Source organism: Balaenoptera physalus (genome assembly GCF_965194825.1).
Source record: "Balaenoptera physalus genome assembly, chromosome: 2".
NCBI classification, from domain to species: domain Eukaryota; kingdom Metazoa; phylum Chordata; class Mammalia; order Artiodactyla; family Balaenopteridae; genus Balaenoptera; species Balaenoptera physalus.
The window spans coordinates 15,895,271-15,916,032 of record NC_138883.1 but is presented as its reverse complement, the minus strand read 5'-3'; positions in this window follow the sequence as shown (position 1 = coordinate 15,916,032).

Here is a 20,762-nt window from a genome sequence, read left to right as displayed (position 1 = left end):
TTCTTCATAACCAACTACTCTGATCACAGCAGATTGAACCAGGGTGGTCACTGATTCAAAGACCACCATCGATAGTCTGGCCAATAATCTATAAAGAAGCCAGATGCAACAGTTGGACTACATGGAGCAGGCAGTTGAGCTAGTAGGAGTAATGAGAGTTGTAAGATATCTTTGGTGCATGTCCAAAGCTCATTCCATGTTATTTTGATAAGATATAGGAAAAGAAGTAGCAAAAGTGGAATATTCTGTTTATGTCTTTGGCTTCATTCACAGGCTATAAAGAGAAAGAATAACAAAGAGAAAATAACAAGGACAGCATGCCCAAACTCCCTTGCTGGGCATGTCTCCTACTTGAAGAAACTGAACGAGGAACTGTATGGCAGAGAGTTCTTGAAGGGTGTGTCATAGTCTGCAGCACTCTTGGTGACCTGGGCTGGGGAGGGAGAATGGGGAGCTGGGCCAGGGGCTTCTGACCATCCAAAGATGGTGACTGGTACAAAAGCCTTACCTATCTGGGCATTCAGTCCTGGAGGATAACTGGCTGATCCCATCAATCCTTGGTATGGAGAAGACAATATTGTTGGTGGACAATAGGGTAGGCAGAAATGTGTATATATAAAGAGGGCAAAATGCAGAAGCCACAGGCAGTAGAGGACATGTATAAGAAGATGTCATGTGATAGAACGAAACTGAGTAGAAATAGCTAGTGGCTCAGTGCAACAGAGGGCAGAAGCATGAGAAGTAGTGACACACAGTAACTGAGTCCCCACAATAATGGAACAATAGTCTAGGAGCAATGGATTCAATCCTGCTGAAGAGATAACCGGACACCAGGACATCTCAGGTGACCACTGAGATATTCGTTATTTTTCTGGCCTCTCCATCTATCCCAAAGACAAACACCCATTACTTGAGATAACATAAGAGTGTCTCTGTTCTTGTCCCACATAAGAAACCACCTACTGTAGTGATGGAAAGCAGGAGGTGTAGAGCTAGACTGCCTGGGTTTGCATCCAAACTCCATCACTCCCAAGCAATGTGACCTGGAGCAAGTTACCTGACCTCTCTGTGCCTCTGTTCCCTTACCTGTGGGGGATTTTATTATGGGTATATTATTATTACTTATCTTACAGGCTTGTTATGGGGATTAAATAAATGAATAATTGTAAAGTTCTTAGAGCAGCGCTCGGCACATAGCAAGTGGTATATAATCACTTGTTGAATGAATAACTTGTCAGAAGGGGAACTCTTCTTCTCTACTCCCTAACATTCCCTTCCATGTGGAGGGACACCGATTAGTGTAACACTCCGGGCTGCTCCCCACCTCTTGATCACTCCTTTCCTCACTCAGGGCCTGAGGGGATGGAATGACTTATCCGATTGGAGAGTATATCACCTAGAATTGGGTTCAGCCTTAAGTGACAGGAAACTCAAAATAATAATGGCTTAAACAAGATAAAGGTCATCTCTCTCCCATAAAGTCTGAAGTAAGCAATCCAGGCTTAGTATGATGTCTCCAGGGTCCCAGGCTAGTTGGTTTGCCATCCTCAAAATTCAGTTTCCATTTCACGGTCCAAAGGGACACTCCAGCTCCTTATTCTTGCCAGAAGGGAAGAGGAAAACTAGGAGGAGAAATGCAGATCCTCGTTCATCCTAGAAACTGAGCACAACCTTCCTTTTACTCCCGTCCCCTTGAACAAAGCCACACCTAGTTGCAAGGGAGATTGGGGAATGTAGTCTTTCTTCTGAGGAGCCACCAGGCCCCACTGAAAAATGGGGGTTGTATTACTGTAGGGGAAAGGGAGAAGAGATTTAGGGGATAACTAGCAGACTCTGCCTTAGTGAGTTTGTAAGGAGAAACAGAAGGCTCAATTCATACACTTGTTGGGGAAAAGACTCCTCCTCATCTAGCAGGGCTGGGTGGATGTCTGCCTGATTCTAGGGTTCAGGATTAGAAAGTTGCCTTGGCCACCAATAGAAGCCATATTCTCCAATATCATTGTTACCACCATAGAGGTGATATATTTATCTTCACCTGCTGAACAACTTTGCCTTATTTTCAATTGTTTCAGAACTGTAGTGGGGAAGAAGGGTGATAGTTTTATAGACCCTTCAGATTTCCAATATAACTTAATGAGGAAAAGACCTGCACAGAATGTGTCAACACACATGGGAGTCACATAGAATTCCATACGTTGTGGACCCATGGCATGGAGAGAATCCAGGGTGCATTTCTGGCTACATTTCAATTGCACTACTCCTAGATCCAAAATGTGTTTGGTGGCTAAATATGTCTGGATGTAATCTTTTAAAAAGCTCCAGTGAAAGCAATGCCATTATACATCCTCCATCGTGGGAAGATTTTCTGTTGAGTGGGATCCAGAGCTTTCGTGTTAATTCTTTAGCAGAGTGGGGGTGTTTGGATCTAGACTGACTATTCTCTACCATGTACTGTTTTAACATTTAGAAAGTGGCCATTTTTAGCAAAAGCACATCGTGTGAATGTAGCATATTGGTTGGAGGAGGGTTACATTTCAATTTGCTGTGTTAGAGAAGTAAGAAAATCACTGACTTTTAGATCTGGAAGGAAACTTAGAGATCTTTGAGCCAACCCTACCTATTACAGATGAGAAAACTGAAGCCCAGAGAAGGAAAGAAAAGCTGGTCACTCAAGCTAATAAATTAGAGAATTGGACAAGAGCCCAATAACTACCAGTTTAATATGTTTTCCAGAATACCATACCAGGCAAAACTCCCCTCCACTCTCTTCCACCCTGCACTTTCCCTACAGTCAATACAATTAAGAAAGAAAGGAGGTGGGTTACTTAAATTAACTTCTCCATGCCTCACTTTCTCATCTGTATAATGAGATTCATAATGCCTGAATCACAGGGCTACCCATAAAGATTAAGTTAGGTAACTATGCTAATACTCTAACACAAAGTAAATGTACCTCAAACAGAGTAAGGGCTCACAAAGAGTTTTTATTAAAAGAGGACACCATGTAAAAGGTTAAAATTTCTAAGCAAGGACCGATGTCATATAATTACTGTGTCACTTGTTCATTCTTTCATTCATTCAATCAAGAGTAAATACACAGGGGACTTCTCTGGTGGCGCAGTGATTAAGAATCTGCCTGCCAGTGCAGGGGACACGGGTTCAAGCCCTGGTCCAGGAAGATCCCACATGCCACGGAGCAACTAAGCCCGTGCGCCACAACTACTGAGCCTGCACTCTAGAGGCCCCGAGCCACAACTACTGAGCCCACATTCCACAACTACTGAAGCCCACGCGCCTAGAGCCCATGCTCCGCAACAAGAGAAGCCACCACAATAGGAAACCTGCGCACCATAATGAAGAGTAGCCCTCGCTTGCCACAACTAGAGAAAGCCCACCCATAGCAACGAAGACCCAATGTAGCCAAAAATAAATAAATAAATATTTTTTAAAAAATAGTAAATACACAGTTATTATCTGCTCTGTGGCAAGCATTGCACTGAATTCTGGAGATATAAAGGTGAATCTAATCGTGCTCATAGTGAGAAGAAGATATAAATGACTACATAATATATTAAAGGCAAAATGGAACAGGTAAGTACAGGTATGAGGTGTAAAGAGTGACCAATGAATTCTCTTGATTAAGGCTGGGAGAGGAGAGATTAATAGAAAATATTCCCTGAGGGAAGTGACTCCTGAGCTTGGTTTTCAAAGAAATAGCATGTGCAAAGGCACTGAGGCATGAAACACCATGTTATTCATGGAAAAATAACAGAGTTCAATGTTAGAGAATAAGGTGCAAAGAGGACAGAAATAGGAGGTGAGGTGACAAGAACCAGAACATGAATACTGTTCAGCCCATGCTGAGAACTAAGAGTTTATGTGCAGGCAGTGAAGAGTTTGTTGAACACTTTTGAGCAGAGAGAGGTGTGGCCAGATTGCTTTTGTTATGAGTTGAGGAAAAGGAGCAATTTGATGAGGCAGGAAGCAGAAAAGCCAGTTAGGAGAGGAGGTCAAGACTGCAAGATGTCCACCAATATCCATCCAATATCCATTCTCCCTTCCTACACAGGGATAAAATTTTTACCTGGACATAAGGCTGTCCAGAATGAAGATTACATTTCCCAGTTATCTCCTTGCAGTGAGGTGAGGCCATGTGACTAATCCTGTGCAATGGGATGTGAGTTTATATTACATGTGAAACTCTGGGTTCCTACTTAAAGGAAAGGTTAAAAAAAAATCCTCTCATTTCTCATATCTCCCTTCTTTCTTCCTGGAATTCAGGGATGGTGGTGAGCCACCTTGGACCATGCAGATGAGAGCAGCACCTGAAGAAGGTGAAGTACCAAAATAGAAGGGATCTGAGCTCCTGCAGAGGAAGAGGCTCCAGACCAGCCTGGAGTGTTATGTGACAGCGAAAATCACTTCTATCTTATGTTTTAAGCCACTGTTACTTTAGGTCTCCGTCACATGCAGTCAAACCTATATTGTAAAAATTCCCTGAGATGCTGCTGCCTAGTTGAAAGAAGATGGTCTAAGTGGGGGCAGAGGGAATGGAACAGAGATAACAGATTTGAGAGAAGCTGTTGGACTTACTCAAAGGATGAAGGAGACATGAGAGAAAGAGGTGTCAATTGCTCCCCCCAGGTGCCTTTGCTTGAAGACTAGGTGGATGGCGAAGTCATTTAAGAAGAAAGACAGGAGAAATTAAATTACTTCCAAACATCTTACAGGACTTGGAAGTTTGCTGGAAAAGATCTCAGTTTTCAGTTCATTTGCTCATCCATTTAAAAACCCTGTACTGAACTTGCACTAAGTATAAGTAACAAATTATTATTTTTAAGTTATACATTAGCAACAGAGTCAGTTAAAAAAAAAAAAAAAGATGGGCATCTCAACTGTAACAGCAGTAAAATACAGAACTCTCTAGACTATGCACAGATGTGTTGGACCCTCCATGGCTTGAGCTAACAGCAGAAGGGCATCTCTCACCTAGCGTGGTGTTACTCCAGGTTTGCACAGGCAGCGAGCCTGAAAAAGGGAAGTGTGTGAGGCATGCTTTGAGCTGGAAGGTTTCAGCAAAGCCCACTTGTTTGGAATTGAGGTGCTGTGAGAAGGAGAAAGTCCCGAAAGTGAGGATGATTCCACATAACCACTCATTTAGTTGTGCCGTAATCCCAAATATCCTTAGGAAGTCCATTTTAAACTAAATTGTTGGAACAAAATAAAATATGTGTATGTACATTCCACACATTTTGAAACATAACCTTGTTTAAATAATCTCTGCACATTTTGCAGCAGACTTTCTTTTTGTACTATTTATTCTCTTACACAAGCAGCTTAAATAACCACCCCACGTGATATTCCGGACTTCCTGAGTAGAATAGGTTTTCTCATGTTGATTAAAAATTCAAAGGATATCTATAAATCAGGAAAGTCATTTCACATTCGTGTTAACATCCATAAATGTTAGGCTGCCTCAAATATATCCTAAAATAGGTTTCTTAAACATAAAATATACAGGAAGGAAGATAAACAAATTTATCTATTCTGTCTTAATGGATTGTTGAGATCAAGTTCATTCTTCCCATGTCTCTTGCCCTCAGAATGCTCTGTCAACAGTCAAGTGAAAGTATTTCTCAACTAAGTCAGAAAAAGGGAAAGCGTTGGTTTAATTAACTGGCTTTCAGTGCAGTTCTCCAGGTTATTTCTTGAATACCTGCTATGTGCCAGATCCTGTCCTAGGCCTATGGGGATGCAGAATTAAATAAAACTAAAATTGTTGCTCTGTAACAGATGCAAGCAAAAAGCCCAGGCACCTAGAGGAAAAGATGAATTCCTTATGGTTAGAATCAAAACTCTTCCTAAATATTCTTACATTTGAGCTGAACTTCAGAAAGGAGGAAGGGTTGGACCTGCCAAGGAGGCATATTTGACATTCCAGGAGAGGGGACGAATTTCCATGGATGTTGGATGAACAATACAGAGCCCAGTGGGAATGGGCTGTAGGCTGTACAGCAGGTATGTTTATGGGCTGAATTGTGTCTCCCAAAATTCATATGTTGAAGTCCTAACTCCCAGTACCTCAGAATATGACTGTATTTGGAGACAGTGTCTTTAAAGAGGCAATTAAGCTAAAATGAGGTCATTAGGGAGGGCTCTAATCCAATATATGACAGGTGTCCTTATAAGAGGAAATTTGGACACAGACACACACAGAAAGAAGACCATGTGAAGACACAGGGAGAAGGTGACCATCTACAAGCCCAGGAGAGGCCTCAGAAGAAACCAACCCTGCCAATACCTTGATCTCAAACTTCCAGCCTCCAGAATTGTGAGGAGATAAATTTCTGTTATTTAAGCGACTCAGTCTGTGGTACTTTGTGATGGCTGTGCTAGCAAACTAATACAAGGTATAACTCGTCAAAATTTGTAGAAGACCGTCAAATGCATCACCCTTAATCCTCACATTATCCTTGCAATGTACACATTATTGTGTACATTTAAGGAAACAGGCTCACAGAGGATAAGTAACTCACCCAAGGACACACCTCTAAAAGTAGCAGAAAAAAAATAGGTAGAGAAGTGGAATCACACTGCACATATTTTTATTTGCTCATGTTTACTTAGTGGTTTTATCCTGGACACTCCCCATATCACTAAAACTCCGAGAATGTCGATTTAGGTTTGCCTAACTCAGCTTTGAATAAGCTGCCAAAGGAATCCACATAAGACAAAAACATCTTGAAAACTATATTGGAAAAAACAAAAATGAATCATAAGCTATTAAAACTGGTAAGGAATTTCATGATCACCCAAGAAAACCAAGCACCACAATAGATGAGAACATGGCTATGGCACATTGAGGAGACTGGAAAGGCAGTCCTAGCCTATGTGAATGTTCTGGGGAGGACTTCCTCATCTTCCTGGACCCCAAGACCTATGAAGAGCTGAAGGTGGCTGATCCCTCCCTACCCCTGGATCTGATAAAGCCAAGGGGATGGTGGTGTTAGGGCTCACCTCACAGTCTACGAGAAGAGGGAAAGAAAGATTCACAGCAACACTCAGGAACATTGGCAATGAACTCTATGAGTCGCAAGATAAAAATCAGGAGTTCTGTTCTTGCTTTTTGTCTAAAGATTATCCAATTCATTCTTTATAACCATTTTCAGAATGATATGTGTGACCATTGCAAGACTGTATGTCTACCTCCAGTGAAGTCCATTGAAGAACTGGGATCACTCAAGGAAAAAAAAAAAGAAAACATTCATCACCTTCTAGAATCTTACTATCTGGTTAAAGAAAACATAACAAAATCTTTTTTAAAATTAGAAAGAAAAAAGACAGGAATATGCTTAAAGCAGCCTTCAAATTATTTTTTAAATAGCCTAGTAAGAAAAGTTAAGGAACCTCCACACTGTTCTCCATAGTGGCTGCACCAACTTACATTCCCACCAACAGTGCAAGAGGGTTCCCTTTTCTCCACACCCTCTCCAGCATTTGTTCTTTGTAGATTTTCTGATGATGCCCATTCTAACTGGTGTGAGGTGATACCTCATTGCAGTTTTGATTTGCATTTCTCTAATAATTAATGATGTTGAGCATCTTTTCATGTACCTCTTTGCCATCTGTATGTCTTCTTTGGAGAAATGTCTATTTAGGTTTTCTGCCCATTTTTTGATTGGGTTTTGTGTGTTTTTTTTTTGATATTGAGCTTCATGAGCTGTTTGTATATTTTGGAGATTAATCCCTTGTCAGTCACTTTATTTGCAAATATTTTCTCCCATCCTGTGGGTTGTCCTTTTGTTTTGCTTATGGCTTCTTTTGCTGTGCAAAAGCTTTTAAGTTTAATTAGGTCCCATTTGTTTATTTTTGTTTTTATTTTCATTACTGTAGGAGGTGGATCAAAAAAGATCTTGCTGCGATTTATGTCAGAGAGTGTTCTGCCTATGTTTTCCTCTAAGAGTTTTATAGTATCTGGTCTTACATTTAGGTCTTTAACCCATTTTGAGTTCATTTTTTGTGTATGGTGTTAAAGAATAGAGTTACCATATGATCCAGCAATCCCACTCCTGGGCATACATCTGGAGAAAACCATAATTCAAAAAGACACATGCACCCCAGTGTTCATTGCAACACTATTTACAGTAGCCAGGCATGGAAGCAACCTAAATGTCCATCGACAGATGAGTGGATAAAGAAGATGTGATACATATATACAATGGAATATTACTCAGCCATTAAAAAAGAACAAAATAGTGCCATTTGCAGCGACATGGATGAACATAGAGATTGTCATACTGAGTGAAGTAAGTCAGACAGAGAAAGACAAATATCATATGATATCACTTACATGTGGAATCTAAAAAAATGGTACAAATGAACTTATTTACAAAACAGAAATAGAGTCACAGAGGTAGAAAACAAACTTATGGTTACCAAGGAGGAAAGCGGCGAGGGGGGTGGGTGGGTGGAGAGATAAATTGGGAGATTGAGATTGACATATACACACTACTACATATAAAATAGATAACCAATAAGGACCTAGTGTATAGACTAGGGGACTCTACTCAAACTCTGTAATGACCTACATGGGAAAAGAATCTAAAAAAAGAGTGGATATAAGTATATGTATAACTGATTCACTTTGTTGTACAACAGAAACTAATACAACATTGTAAGTCAACTATACTCCAATAAAAACTAATGAAAAAAAAGAATGTGTGAAAATGTTTTGTAAATTTTGAAGCATCGTAACAGGTTAAGGAGTTCTTATTACTGTTCATTGAACAAATACTGAGCTTTTTCCTGTATGTCAGGCACCGTTTTGTGGTTATTCATAATAAATGCATACAAGTTAGCATGGTGGAGTTCAAATTGAGTTAGTAGTTGCCCGAAAGAACTAGACTAAAGGAGCAATTTAAAAGGGTTGAGGGTTGCCCCTCCTAACACTGCCATAAATATTTTGGATACCATCATGGCTCAGAGGCATAATAGACAAGGCAAAATTCAGGTCCAGGGCTGGAATCCCAGCTCCACCATCTATTTGTTATTTGACCTAGTTAAGTCATGAAAAGGTCGTTGATAATAATGTACCTTGAAGGGTTCCTAAAGATTTCATGAGAGCATGTGCAAAGTACCCAGCCCACAGTCAGAGCACTGTAAATGGAAACTTTTATTATCCTTAGGAGCTATATTAGTTTCCTAGGGTTGCTGGAACAAAGCATCACAAATGAGGTGGCTTAAAATGACAGAAGTTTATTTCTCACCATTCTGGAGGCTTTGAAGTCCAAAATCAAGTCGTTGGAGGGACTGGTTCCCTCTGGGGGCTGTGAGAGAGAATGTGTTCCATGCCTCCCCTGGCTTCTGGTGGTGGCCAGCAATCCTTGGCATCCCTTGGCTTGTAGATGCATCCCTCCAATCTCTGCCTGCATCATCACATGGTCTTCTCCCTGTGTCTCTGTGTCTCTCTCCTCTTCTTATAAGGACACCAGTCATACTGAATTAAGGACCCACCCTACTCCAACATGACCTCATCTGAATTACATCTGTAACAAACCTATTTCCAAAGAAGGTCACATTCTGAGGTACTGGGAGTTAAGACTTGAACATATCTTTTCTTCTGGGGGGAGGGGGGTGGGCAGGATGAAGGGACACAATTCAACCCATAATGGGAGTTTAATTTCAGCTTCTTGTCCCACTCTATCGCAAGTGACCTTGAATGAGGCATTTCCTCTGTTCATTAGTATCTTCATTTATAAATGGAGATAATAATAACTATCTTCTAAAATCTCCCTAAGAATCAAACGACTGTAAGTGAGAGTGCTTTGTGGACTATAGGGCATTGTGTAATTCAAATTAATCACGGGCATTCGTCTGGCATTACAGGCTTTGGATGCCCATTCTAATCCTAGCAGCCAGGCCCCAGCTCCTGTGAACCACATGATGCACCACAGTTTTTTGCTTGCCTTCAACAATCCCAAATAGGACATTTTATTACGTATTCATTCTCTTAACTCTAAGTGAACTAAATTATGCCTGCGAATGATTGGGCAGTGGCAATCGAATTACCTGACAATTTCCATGAAACTCACAGTACTAACTTAATGCAACGTGACAGCTCTTTCCTGTAGCACATTCTCAAAATTTGATTATTCTTAATGAAAAAACATTCATCGGGAGCCTCGCTCAGATTGCACAAGGCCTGTTCAGTATTCATACGGAAAGATTAGGCTTCAGGAGTGACAGCCTAGAGCAGCCAGCCTGCCTGCCCACCTGTCAATCATTTTCTTGGGCTCCAAATGCAGCAGAATTGATGTGTACCTTGTGCTGTAATCTTTTTCAGGATTAGGGACTTTGCTAGTCCATGAATAATGAAATCTACTATTAGTCATAAATTGGAGGAGAGAGTCTGTGTTTTGACTCCAAGAGAACAATTTAAAAGGACATAGGCCTTTGACACGTTCATAGACCAGGCACATTAAAGCATCCAAAGTAGCCTCCATTCAGGTTCTACATTCCACTGGTATTTATTGCATATTACCAACAGGTGTCCATTTAGCGAATGATATAAAAGAAGTGAAATAGAGTACATAGGCATTTGGTTCACTCTCATTCACTTCTGGACTAAAAAATGTAGCTTCTCTTTTTTCTATTTCCACATGGTGCTTCTCATCATAAGTTATTACCATCCCCCCAGGGCCCCCAGCCACTAGCACCACGGCACAGTGAACAATTATTGCCATAAAGATTAAGCATGGGGTTTTCACCAGCCTGAAAGTGCAGCAACCCCAATGAGGAAGATAGGGAGAGGTGATCTCAGAGCCACATAGACCATCATTCGCAAGACACCAGATCAAGGCCACACTGACAGAGCAGGGCACTACTTATCCCCAGCTCCCCCTTCACCAGTGGAGAAACCCCAGGATAACTGCAATCACCACAGGTTGTTTCCATGTCTTGGCTATTGTGAATAGTGTGGCTATGAACATTGGGGTGCATGTATCTTTTTGAATTATGGTTTTGTCCAAATACCTGCGCAGGAATGGGATTGCTGGATTCTATGACAACTCTATTTTTAGTTGGTTGAGGACCCTTCATACTGTTTTCCATAATGGCTGCACCAATTTTCATTCCCACCAACAGTGTAGGAGGGTTCCTTTTTCTTCACACTCTCTCCAGCATTTGCTATTTGTGGACTTTTTTTTTTTAATAAATTTATTTATTTTTGGCTGCGTTGGGTCTTTGTTGCTGCGCACGGGCTTTCTCTAGTTGTGGCGAGTGGGGGCTACTCTTCTTTGCGGTGCAACGGCTTTTCATTGCAGTGGCTTCTCTTGTTGCGGGGCACAGGCTTTAGGTGCATGGGCTTCAGTAGTTGTGGCGCACAGGCTCAGTAGTTGTGGCACACGGGCTTAGTTGCTCCGTGGCATGTGGGATCTTCCCGGACCAGGGCTCGAAACCGTGTCCCCTGCACTGGCAGGCGGATTCTTAACCACTGCACCACCAGGGAAGTCCCACCGATGGCCATTCTGACTGGTATGAGGTGATATCTCATTGTAGTTTTGGTTTGCATTTCTATAATAATTAGTGATGTTGAGCATCTTTTCATGTGCCTGTTGGCCATCTGTGTGTCTTATTTAGAGAAATGTCTGTTTAAGTCCCCTGCTCATTTTTCAATAGAGTTGTTTTTTGTTATTGAGTTGTATGAGCTGTCTGTATATTTTGGAAATTAAGCCCTTGTCAGTCACATCATTTGCAAATATTTTCGCCCAGTCCGCAGGTTTCCTTTTTGTTTTATTTATTGTTTCCTTTGCTCTGCAAAAGCTTGTAAGTTTGATTAAGTCCCATTTGTTAATTTTTGCTTTTATTTCTATTGCCTTGGGAGACTAAGAAGACACTGGTACAATTTATGTCAGAGAATATTTTGCTTATGTTCTCTTCTAGGAGTTTTATGATGTCATGTCTTATGTTTAAGTCTTTAAGTCATTTTGAGTTTATTTTTGTGTATGGTGAGAGAGTGTGTTCTAACTTCATTGATTCACACGCGGCTTTCCAACTTTCCCAACACCACTTGCTGAAGAGACTGTTTTTTCCCCATTGTATATTCTTGCCTCCTTTGTCGAAGATTAATTGACCATAGGTGTGTGGGTTTATTTCTGGCTCTCTATTCTGTTCCATGGATCCATATGTCTGCTTTTGTGCCAATACCATGCTGTTTTGATTGCTGTAGCTTTGTAGTATCAACGAGTTTTTTTTAAAAAAAGAGAGAGAGAAGAAATATGTATCTTATACATTGTACCTTTACTATAAATTATAAAAGATAAGTATACCACATTTTACAAGTAATAATAAAGTGTATAATATTTTTACAGCTTCACACAGCTCTGTGAATACACTAAAAACACCACTGGCTGCCTGGGTCTTGGGTGGAGGGAGTGGGGAGTGGGAATGGGGAATAACTGCTAATATGTATGGGGTTTCTTTTGGAGGCATTGAAATGTTCTAAAATTAGATTGTAGTGATGGCTGCACAACTAGGTAAATATAGTAAAAAACCACCAAACTGAAAAGATTTATACAGATAATCTACTTTCTGTCTCTATGAATTTGCCTATTCTTAACATTTCACATAAATGGAAACTAACAATATATGGTTGATGTGACTGACTATAGTTTTTATCATGAATTCCAAATGAGCAATTGATTTTCATAGAATGCTTTCCTTGAGTTTTGCTGACCTTTTGTCTCCAGAGACAGCCATCGGTTGCAAATGATGATTGAATGTAGTTCCAATGTGGTAATGATACTTTCATTTATATTCACGAGTAAAGTGTGAAACAATGGAGACATACCTCAGAACTTCATTCATCAAGGATATGAGCAACTTCTTTGCTGAATAGCATAAATACTGAAAGAGTATTTTCTCAACATTTTATGCCATTGACAATGTAACAGTCATAAACACAACACACTTTTAAGTTTAATCTTGATTATTAACATTTTCTCCATCACTTTTTAAGTCTAGACCAGGGATCAGCAAACTTTTTTTTAAAGGGACACATAGCACATATTTTAGGCTTGTGGGTCATACAGTTTCTGTTGCAAGTACTCAACCCTCCCATTGTAGCATGAAAGTAGCCATAAACAATATGCAAATAAGTGGATGTATTCTAGTAAGATCTAATATACAAAAACAGATCACAGGCCCACAGGCCATACCTCTGGTCTAGACAATCAACAAAATAAACAAAAGACTTTATTTATAGTGTTTACCAATTTCTGGTATGTAAATACTTCCACCACTCCCACCAGGATTTCAAGCTACCAATATGACACCACTGAATGCAAAGTTATGAAGAGATGCATAGTAGGATGTGGCATGGTGTTCTACTAACAAAAGGAGATAGAATAATAAAGTATCAAAAGCATAGTACTCAAGATATGAGATCCACTGACTGTATAAGGCATCTTAATGTTCTATTTTCCTGCATGATTACTAATGGTCTTTGCTGGCCATTTTCTCTAAAGACAAGTTATAAGAAAAAAGAAAATTTCATTTATTGTCATCAGGCTAATAAACAGTATTCTTCATCTGTAGAATACCAATTAACACTTGAAGTGGCTGAAGATATTGCATTTTCTTATGAAATGATAAATATTAAATATTCTAAATAGATTTTAAAGATGTAGGAATTAAGTTTCTAATAAACACATGAACAAACCTTTCTCCAGCAACTGATTTCTTTCTGTGATTTAAAGGGAACCGTTAGTCACAACAAAAAAACGTATGTATTTCTCTGATTTTCATGAGGTTATATTGGAATTCAATGACAACTAAAATATTCAGACTAAGTGTCTTCAATAATTCAACAAAATAGTTTATTTTCAAATTGTAATCTAAAATACTAAAATACTATAACATGTTGATGATGTGAATAAAACATTACTTGACTTGAATTCCTTACTTATTAACAAGAATTTGTTGAGTGCCTACAAGATGCTAGTCACTCTGCTAAGTAATGTGAAGGATACAGAGATGAATAAGACACTCCTTCTTCTCTTTCCATTTCCATTTCTAACACTCTGGTCCAGGTTCTTGTCACTCATGTCAGGATGACTGAAGCTGTCTTCCAAATCATACATCTAACACTACTTCCTATTTCCTTCAGCTCACCTTGCCTAGTACCAGGTCAAAATTTCTAAAACACAACTTTCATAATACCACTTCATGTTGAAAAACTTTAATGGCTCTCTATTACAATAAAGCACAAACTTCTTAGCTTGGCATCCAAAGTCCTCAGTGGTGAAGTTCCTCTTCAACTTTGTCTCTTCCTACACACACTCTTGTCTCCAATTACTCTTTGTCTCACAAATTTATCTTTGGAATTGGGACCATCACCCTTTTGCACATGCTATTCTCCTTGCCTGGAATATTCTGCAATCAAAGACTCCTCCCCATCCATCTAAGTCAAAGCTTTAGTCAAGCATTTCATCTTACCGCCCTGTCCCTAAGGATCTCTCTAGTTTCTGACTTCCTATCATTTAATTCTTACTGTAATTTGTACTATGCATGGAACAATTAATTTGGACTATCAGCTGTGTCAACTGTATTGGTCAGGATTCTGTTAGAAATCCAACCCGAGCAAGCTTTGACCAAAAACAATTTATTGAAAGAATACTGAGGTAACTTACATTATTAAGGGATTGAACAATCCAATGGCAAAGACAGAGATTCAGCTGGAATTCAAGAGCAATTGAAATTGAGCATTTCCTGGACTCTGGGTCTTGCCTCTGCTTCTTGTGGGTTGACTTAGTTTCCTTCCAAAGTAGTTGACTTCTTCCACGTGGCAGAAAAGAGGACGTCCAACAGTTGCTATCTCATTTCATCATGCCTCCTTCCCCCATAAAAGAAAGTTTTGTTTTTTTTTTTAATCCAGTCAGAAAGATACTAGGGAAGGATTCAAATTGGCTTGACATAGGTCAGGCACCCATTCCTGAATCACTCAGTTGTAGCTAAAGGGACAGCATTATTTAGTACAAGTGCAGCTATTGAGAAACCAACTGCAATGAATGTATCAAGGGCTGTTCCCAGAATAAAACAAATATTCACGAATAAGACAGTAAACCCAAAAACTGTCTCGTACACTCCACACCTTGACTGCCCAACATTAAGTGCATGTTCACACGTGCGTGGGCACACTCGCACACACACACATTCTGTTTTCAGGGGACTTGAGTGCCACAGTATTAAATGAGGACAGAGTTCTCACTGAAGTACCTGTAGATATAGCCTCTGGATTCAAGGTAGTTAAGGTCAATGGAGTCATTTCCCACCACTGTAGCCACTGATCTCCTAAAAAGGCAGCTTCTCCACGATTCCCCCATGAATCACCTGGGTCACTTAAATAGATGACAGATAGGTGGATAGATAGACAGATAAATAGGTAGATAAGGGATTTTTTAAACTAATCTCTTCGAATTAGGTTTTATTTCAAATGAACGCTACTGTAGTCAGCAAAGACACACCTCGGTTTATTGTGTGTTGCTTTATTGTGCTTCACAGATACTGCATTTTTTTACAAATAGAAGGTTTGTGGCAGCCCAGCATCAAGCAAGTCTATTGGCACCATTTTTCCAACAACATTTGTTCACTTAACGTTTCTGTGTCACATTTTGGTAATTCTAGCAATATTTCAAACTTTTTCATTATTATTATATTTGTTACAGCTATCTGTGATCAGTGATCTTCGACGTTACTACTCTAATTGTTTGAGGGGCACCGTGAACTGCACCCATGTAAGACAGAGAACTTAATCAACAAATGTTGTATGTGTTCTGACTGTTCTACCAACTGGCCATTCCACCATCACTCTCCCTCTCCTCCAGCCTATTTCCTGAGACACAGCAATATTTAAATTAGGCCATTTAATAAACCTACAATGGCCTCTAAGAGTTCAAGTGAAATGAGGAGCCACACATCTCTTACTTTAAGTCAAAAGCTAGAAATGATTAAGCTTAGCAAGGAAGGCATGTCAAAAGCCAAGATAGGCTGAAAGCTAGGCCTCTTATGCCAAATAGTTAGCGAAGTTGTGAATGCAAAGGAAGAGCTCTTGAAGGAAATTAAAAGTGCTGCTCCAGTGAACATGCGAATGATAAGAAAGCAAAACAGCCTTATTGCTGATATGGAGAAAGTTTCAGTGGTCTTGATAGAAGATCAAAGCAGCCATAACATTCCCTTAAGCCAAAGCCTAATCCAGAGCAAGGCCCTAACTCTCTTCGATTCTTTGAGGGCTGAAAGAAATGAGAAAGCTGCAGAAGGAAAGTTTGAAGCTAGCAGAGGTTGGTTCATGAGGTTTAAGGAAAGAAGCCGTCTCCATAACATAAAAGTGCAAGGTTGAAGCAGTAAGTGCTGATATAGAAGCTGCAGCAAACTAACCAGAAGATCTAGCTAAGATAATTAATGAAGGTAGCTACACTAAACGACAGATTTTCTATGTAGATGAAACAGCCTTATACCAGAAGAAGACACCATCTAGGACTTTCATAGCTGAAGAGGATAAGTCAATGCCTGGCTTCAAAGCTTCAAAGGACAGGCTGACTCTCTTGATACAGGGTAACGCAGCTGGCGATTTTAAGTGGAAGCCGATGTTTATTTACCATTCTGAGAATCCTAGGGCCCTTAAGAATTATGCTAAGTCTACTCTACCTGTGTTCTGTAAATGGAACAACAAAGCTGGGATGACAGCACATCTGTTTACAACATGGTTTACTGAATAGTTTAAGCCCACTATTGAGACTTAATGCTCAGGGAAAAAAGATTATTTTCAAAATATTACTGCTCATTGACAATGCATCTGGTCACCCAAGAGCTATAAATGGAGATGTATGAGATTAATGTTCTCATGCCCGTTAACACAACATCTATTCTGCAACCCATGGATCTGCAACTTTCAAGTCTTATTAAGAAATACATCTCGTACACCTATAGCTGCCATAGATAGTGATTCCTCTGATGGATCTGGGCAAAACAAATTGAAAACCTTCTGGAAAGGATTCACCATTCTAGATAACATTAAAAATATTTGTGATTCATGGGAAGAAGTCAAAATATGAACATTAATAGGAGTTTGGAAGAAGTTGATTCCAACCCTCATGGATGACTTTGAGGAGTTCATACTTCCGTGGAGGAAGTAACTGCAGATGTGTTAGAAATAGCAAGAAGAGAAGTGGAGCCTGAAGATGTGACTGAATTGCTGCAATCTCATGATAAAACTTTAATGGATGAGGAGTTGCTTATTATGGATGAGCAAAGAAAGTGGTTTCTTGAGAGGGACTCTACTCCTGGTGAAGAGGCTGTGAAGATTGTTGAAATGACAAGAGGATTTAGAATATGACATCAGCTTAGTTGATAAAGCAGCAGGAAAGGTTGAAAGGATTGACTCCAATTTTGAAAGAAGTTCTACTGCGGGTAAAATACTATCAAACAGCATTGCACCCTACCGAGAAATCATTTGCGAAAAGAAGAGTCAGTCAATGTGGCAAACTGCATTATCGTATTTTAGGAAGTTGTCACAGCCATGCCAATTCTGATCAGTCAGCAGTCAACAAGGAGGCAAAACCCTCCACCAGCAAAAAGATTAGGACTTGCTGAAGCCTCGGGTGATAGTTAGCATTTTTTAGCAATAAAATATTTTTAAAGTAAGGTATGCATATTTTTTTAGATGTAGTGCTATTGCACTCTTAATAAACTACAGCATAGTGTAATCATAACTTTTATATGCACTGGGAAACCAAAAAATTCGTGTGACTCACCTTATTGCAATATTCACTTTATTGCGGTGATCTGGAACTAAACCTGCAATATCCCAAAAGTAGGCATGTATAAGACAGTGTGACTGACACACACAGTAGTCACATTTCTGTGCTGCAAGGACTACTCTTCCAGAGGGAAGAAAATCAAAAATTAACAAGCAAAAAAGTCAGCTGCAGGTGTGGCACTGTCCTGAAAGCTAGGAGGGTATATATTCATTTTTTATTGTTGCCATGATAAATGACCACCAATTTAGTGACTTAAAGCAACAAAAACTTATTGTGTCACATTTCTGTAGGTAGGATGGGCTCACCTGATTTCTCTCCTCCTGGGTCTCAAGCCCAAAATAAAAGTGTTGACCAGCCTCAGCTCTTCTGCAGAGGCTATGGAAAGAATGTGATTCCAGGCCCATTCAGGTTGTCGGCAGAATTAGTTCCTTTTCACTAGAGAACTGAGGCCGCTGTATCCTCCGGGGCTGTCAGCCAGAGGTTATCTCAGCTTCTAGAGCCTTAATCTTGGCTCTCTCCATTTTTAAAGCCACTGACAGGCAGTAAAATGCTCCCTGTGCTTCAAACCCCTCTGTCTTCTCCTTCTGCCACATTCCTTTGTCTCCAGCTGAAAAAAGTTCGCTGCTTTTAAAGGCTTGTGTGATTAGATCCGGCCCACCTGAATAATCCAGGATACCCTCATTATTTTAAGGCCTGCTACCTTAATTACATCTGCAAAATCCCTTTTACCATGTAATGTAACATATTCACAGGTTCCAGGGATTAGGGCATGGACATCTTGGAGGGCCATTCTGCCTACCACAGAAGACAGTGAACCTGGGTCATGGCCAAGTGCAGAGAAGGAGGCATTTTAGACCAAGACTGATGCCACTTTCATGTGGGATTTATTATTGTTGTAATTATCTTGTTTAATCCAATGTACTGGAAAATACTATGAAAATAAATTTGTTGATTTCAATATACTTTTTCTTATTACATATAAATATACATTTAGAATATATAGATATATGTATTATATAGTCAAAACCTTGGAGCTTCATATTTAGCTCATTCAATTTATGAAAAATATCTAGCACATAACCTAGTTAGCAAAGCTAGTCCTCTCTAATCAAGTCAATCAATCAAATCTGATTTACTGTCAGAAAAAAAAAAAACCTCTGACTTTACCCAAAGTATTGCATTAATTATAAAATCCACTAAAAAAGACACAAATCAGAGTGATAAGTTTACAATACTGTAAAATAAATTACAAAAAGTTATCAAGATTAAAATGACACATCTAATATCATAAACTTATGGATTTTTGTAAGTTACAAAATCAACCATAAAACTATTTGCTGTTTTTCATTATTTAACTCATTATGGTATAAAATTTAATGTATGGTTAAAATTATGCATTTTTTGTGAAGAGGGGCCTAGGGTGAAAGACAGGGTGCTATTCTGTCAGCTGTGTGTGTGTGTGTCTCTGTGTGTGTCTGTGTACTAATGCAGATGTTTGGGTGATGTTGTGACGAAAATTACCTTGATGCAATGGTAGCTTCCAACTATGCTCTCAGGCAAGATTTCTCACAGGTCACAAAGTTTCACCAACCAAATCAAAATACCTGAATCACACAGGTTATTTAATCAATTTAAAGCACAGTAAGAAGACGGGGAAAGAGATGAAGTAGGCTAACACACTTAGGTTACAAGCAGATGGAACCAGCACAACTTCTCCATCAAGAATTACAGACTCAGTGCCTAGGGCCCATGGCACTTTTAGGAGCCCACAAAGTGGTTTTAATTTCTTTTACAATTGAAGAAAAAAACGTCAACCAGCCTGGATTATACTCATCTTTATACCAATACAGTAGTAAATACAATTTTTAATATTTCTTGTTGGAAGAAGGGACCCAGGAAGGAAGATTCAAGTGCTCAGGGTGAGGGACAGACATCTTGCAGTCCAGGATGGAAAGACTACACTACCCAAATCTTGGGTCACACAGTGTTTGCATCTTGTCTTTCCTGCATCAGTATTCCCCACTGATGACTGAGATTTGAACACAGGGCTTTGCAGACAGAAAGTGCCTGGAGGCAACACAAACACTAGTTTGTCCAAGAGACTCAGGACAAGGATGCCTGGGCATGGCGACAGCTTGGCAATTAGTCTGCTCAATAGCTCTGGGTCTTCACTGAGCTTCTTAGGCGGCACACAAGTGGGGCCAGAATAAGACCATAGCAGGAGCCTCCAATGGATGGTCAATTTAAGGAAGCCCAGAAGTGGCATCATCTCACTTTATGACTTGGTTTTTCTAAGTCTTTGTACCTATAACTAACCCTCTTTTTTTTGTTCCACCACACATTCCATTTATTCTATCTTCAATCTGCCTCACAGGTTACTTACTATGTATAACACTTATGTATTCTGCCTGCATATTTGTTTGCCCATATGTAGTCTGCAAGCTATTTGTTTGCCCATTATTTATCCCAGGTATGTCCTATCGATTTTGCCTGTATCTCGTAAGTTACTAGCTTTCTTAACTATGCTTAACACTTCTTATGAATCTTGTCTATCCCATTTGTTGTCTTGCCTTTTATAAAAGAACTAAATATTCTCAAATAATACAGAAAACACATTACAGGAAAAGTTAAAGAAGAATAATGTAGGAGGTTAAGAAATAGCACCATTAATTTCATTAGACTTTGTGATCAAATATGTTTTATGCAGGTAAAGTTACAAACCACAAAAGACTATGTAGTTCTAAATGTCCATCAACAGATGAATGGATAAAGAAGCTGTGGTACAAATATACAATGCAATACTACTCAGCCATAAGAAAGAATGAAATAATGCCATTGGCAGCAACATGGATGGACCTAGAGATTATCATACTAAGTGAAGTAAGTCAGAGAAAGACAAATATCATATGATACCACTTATATGTGGAAAGTAAAAAAAATGATAGAAAT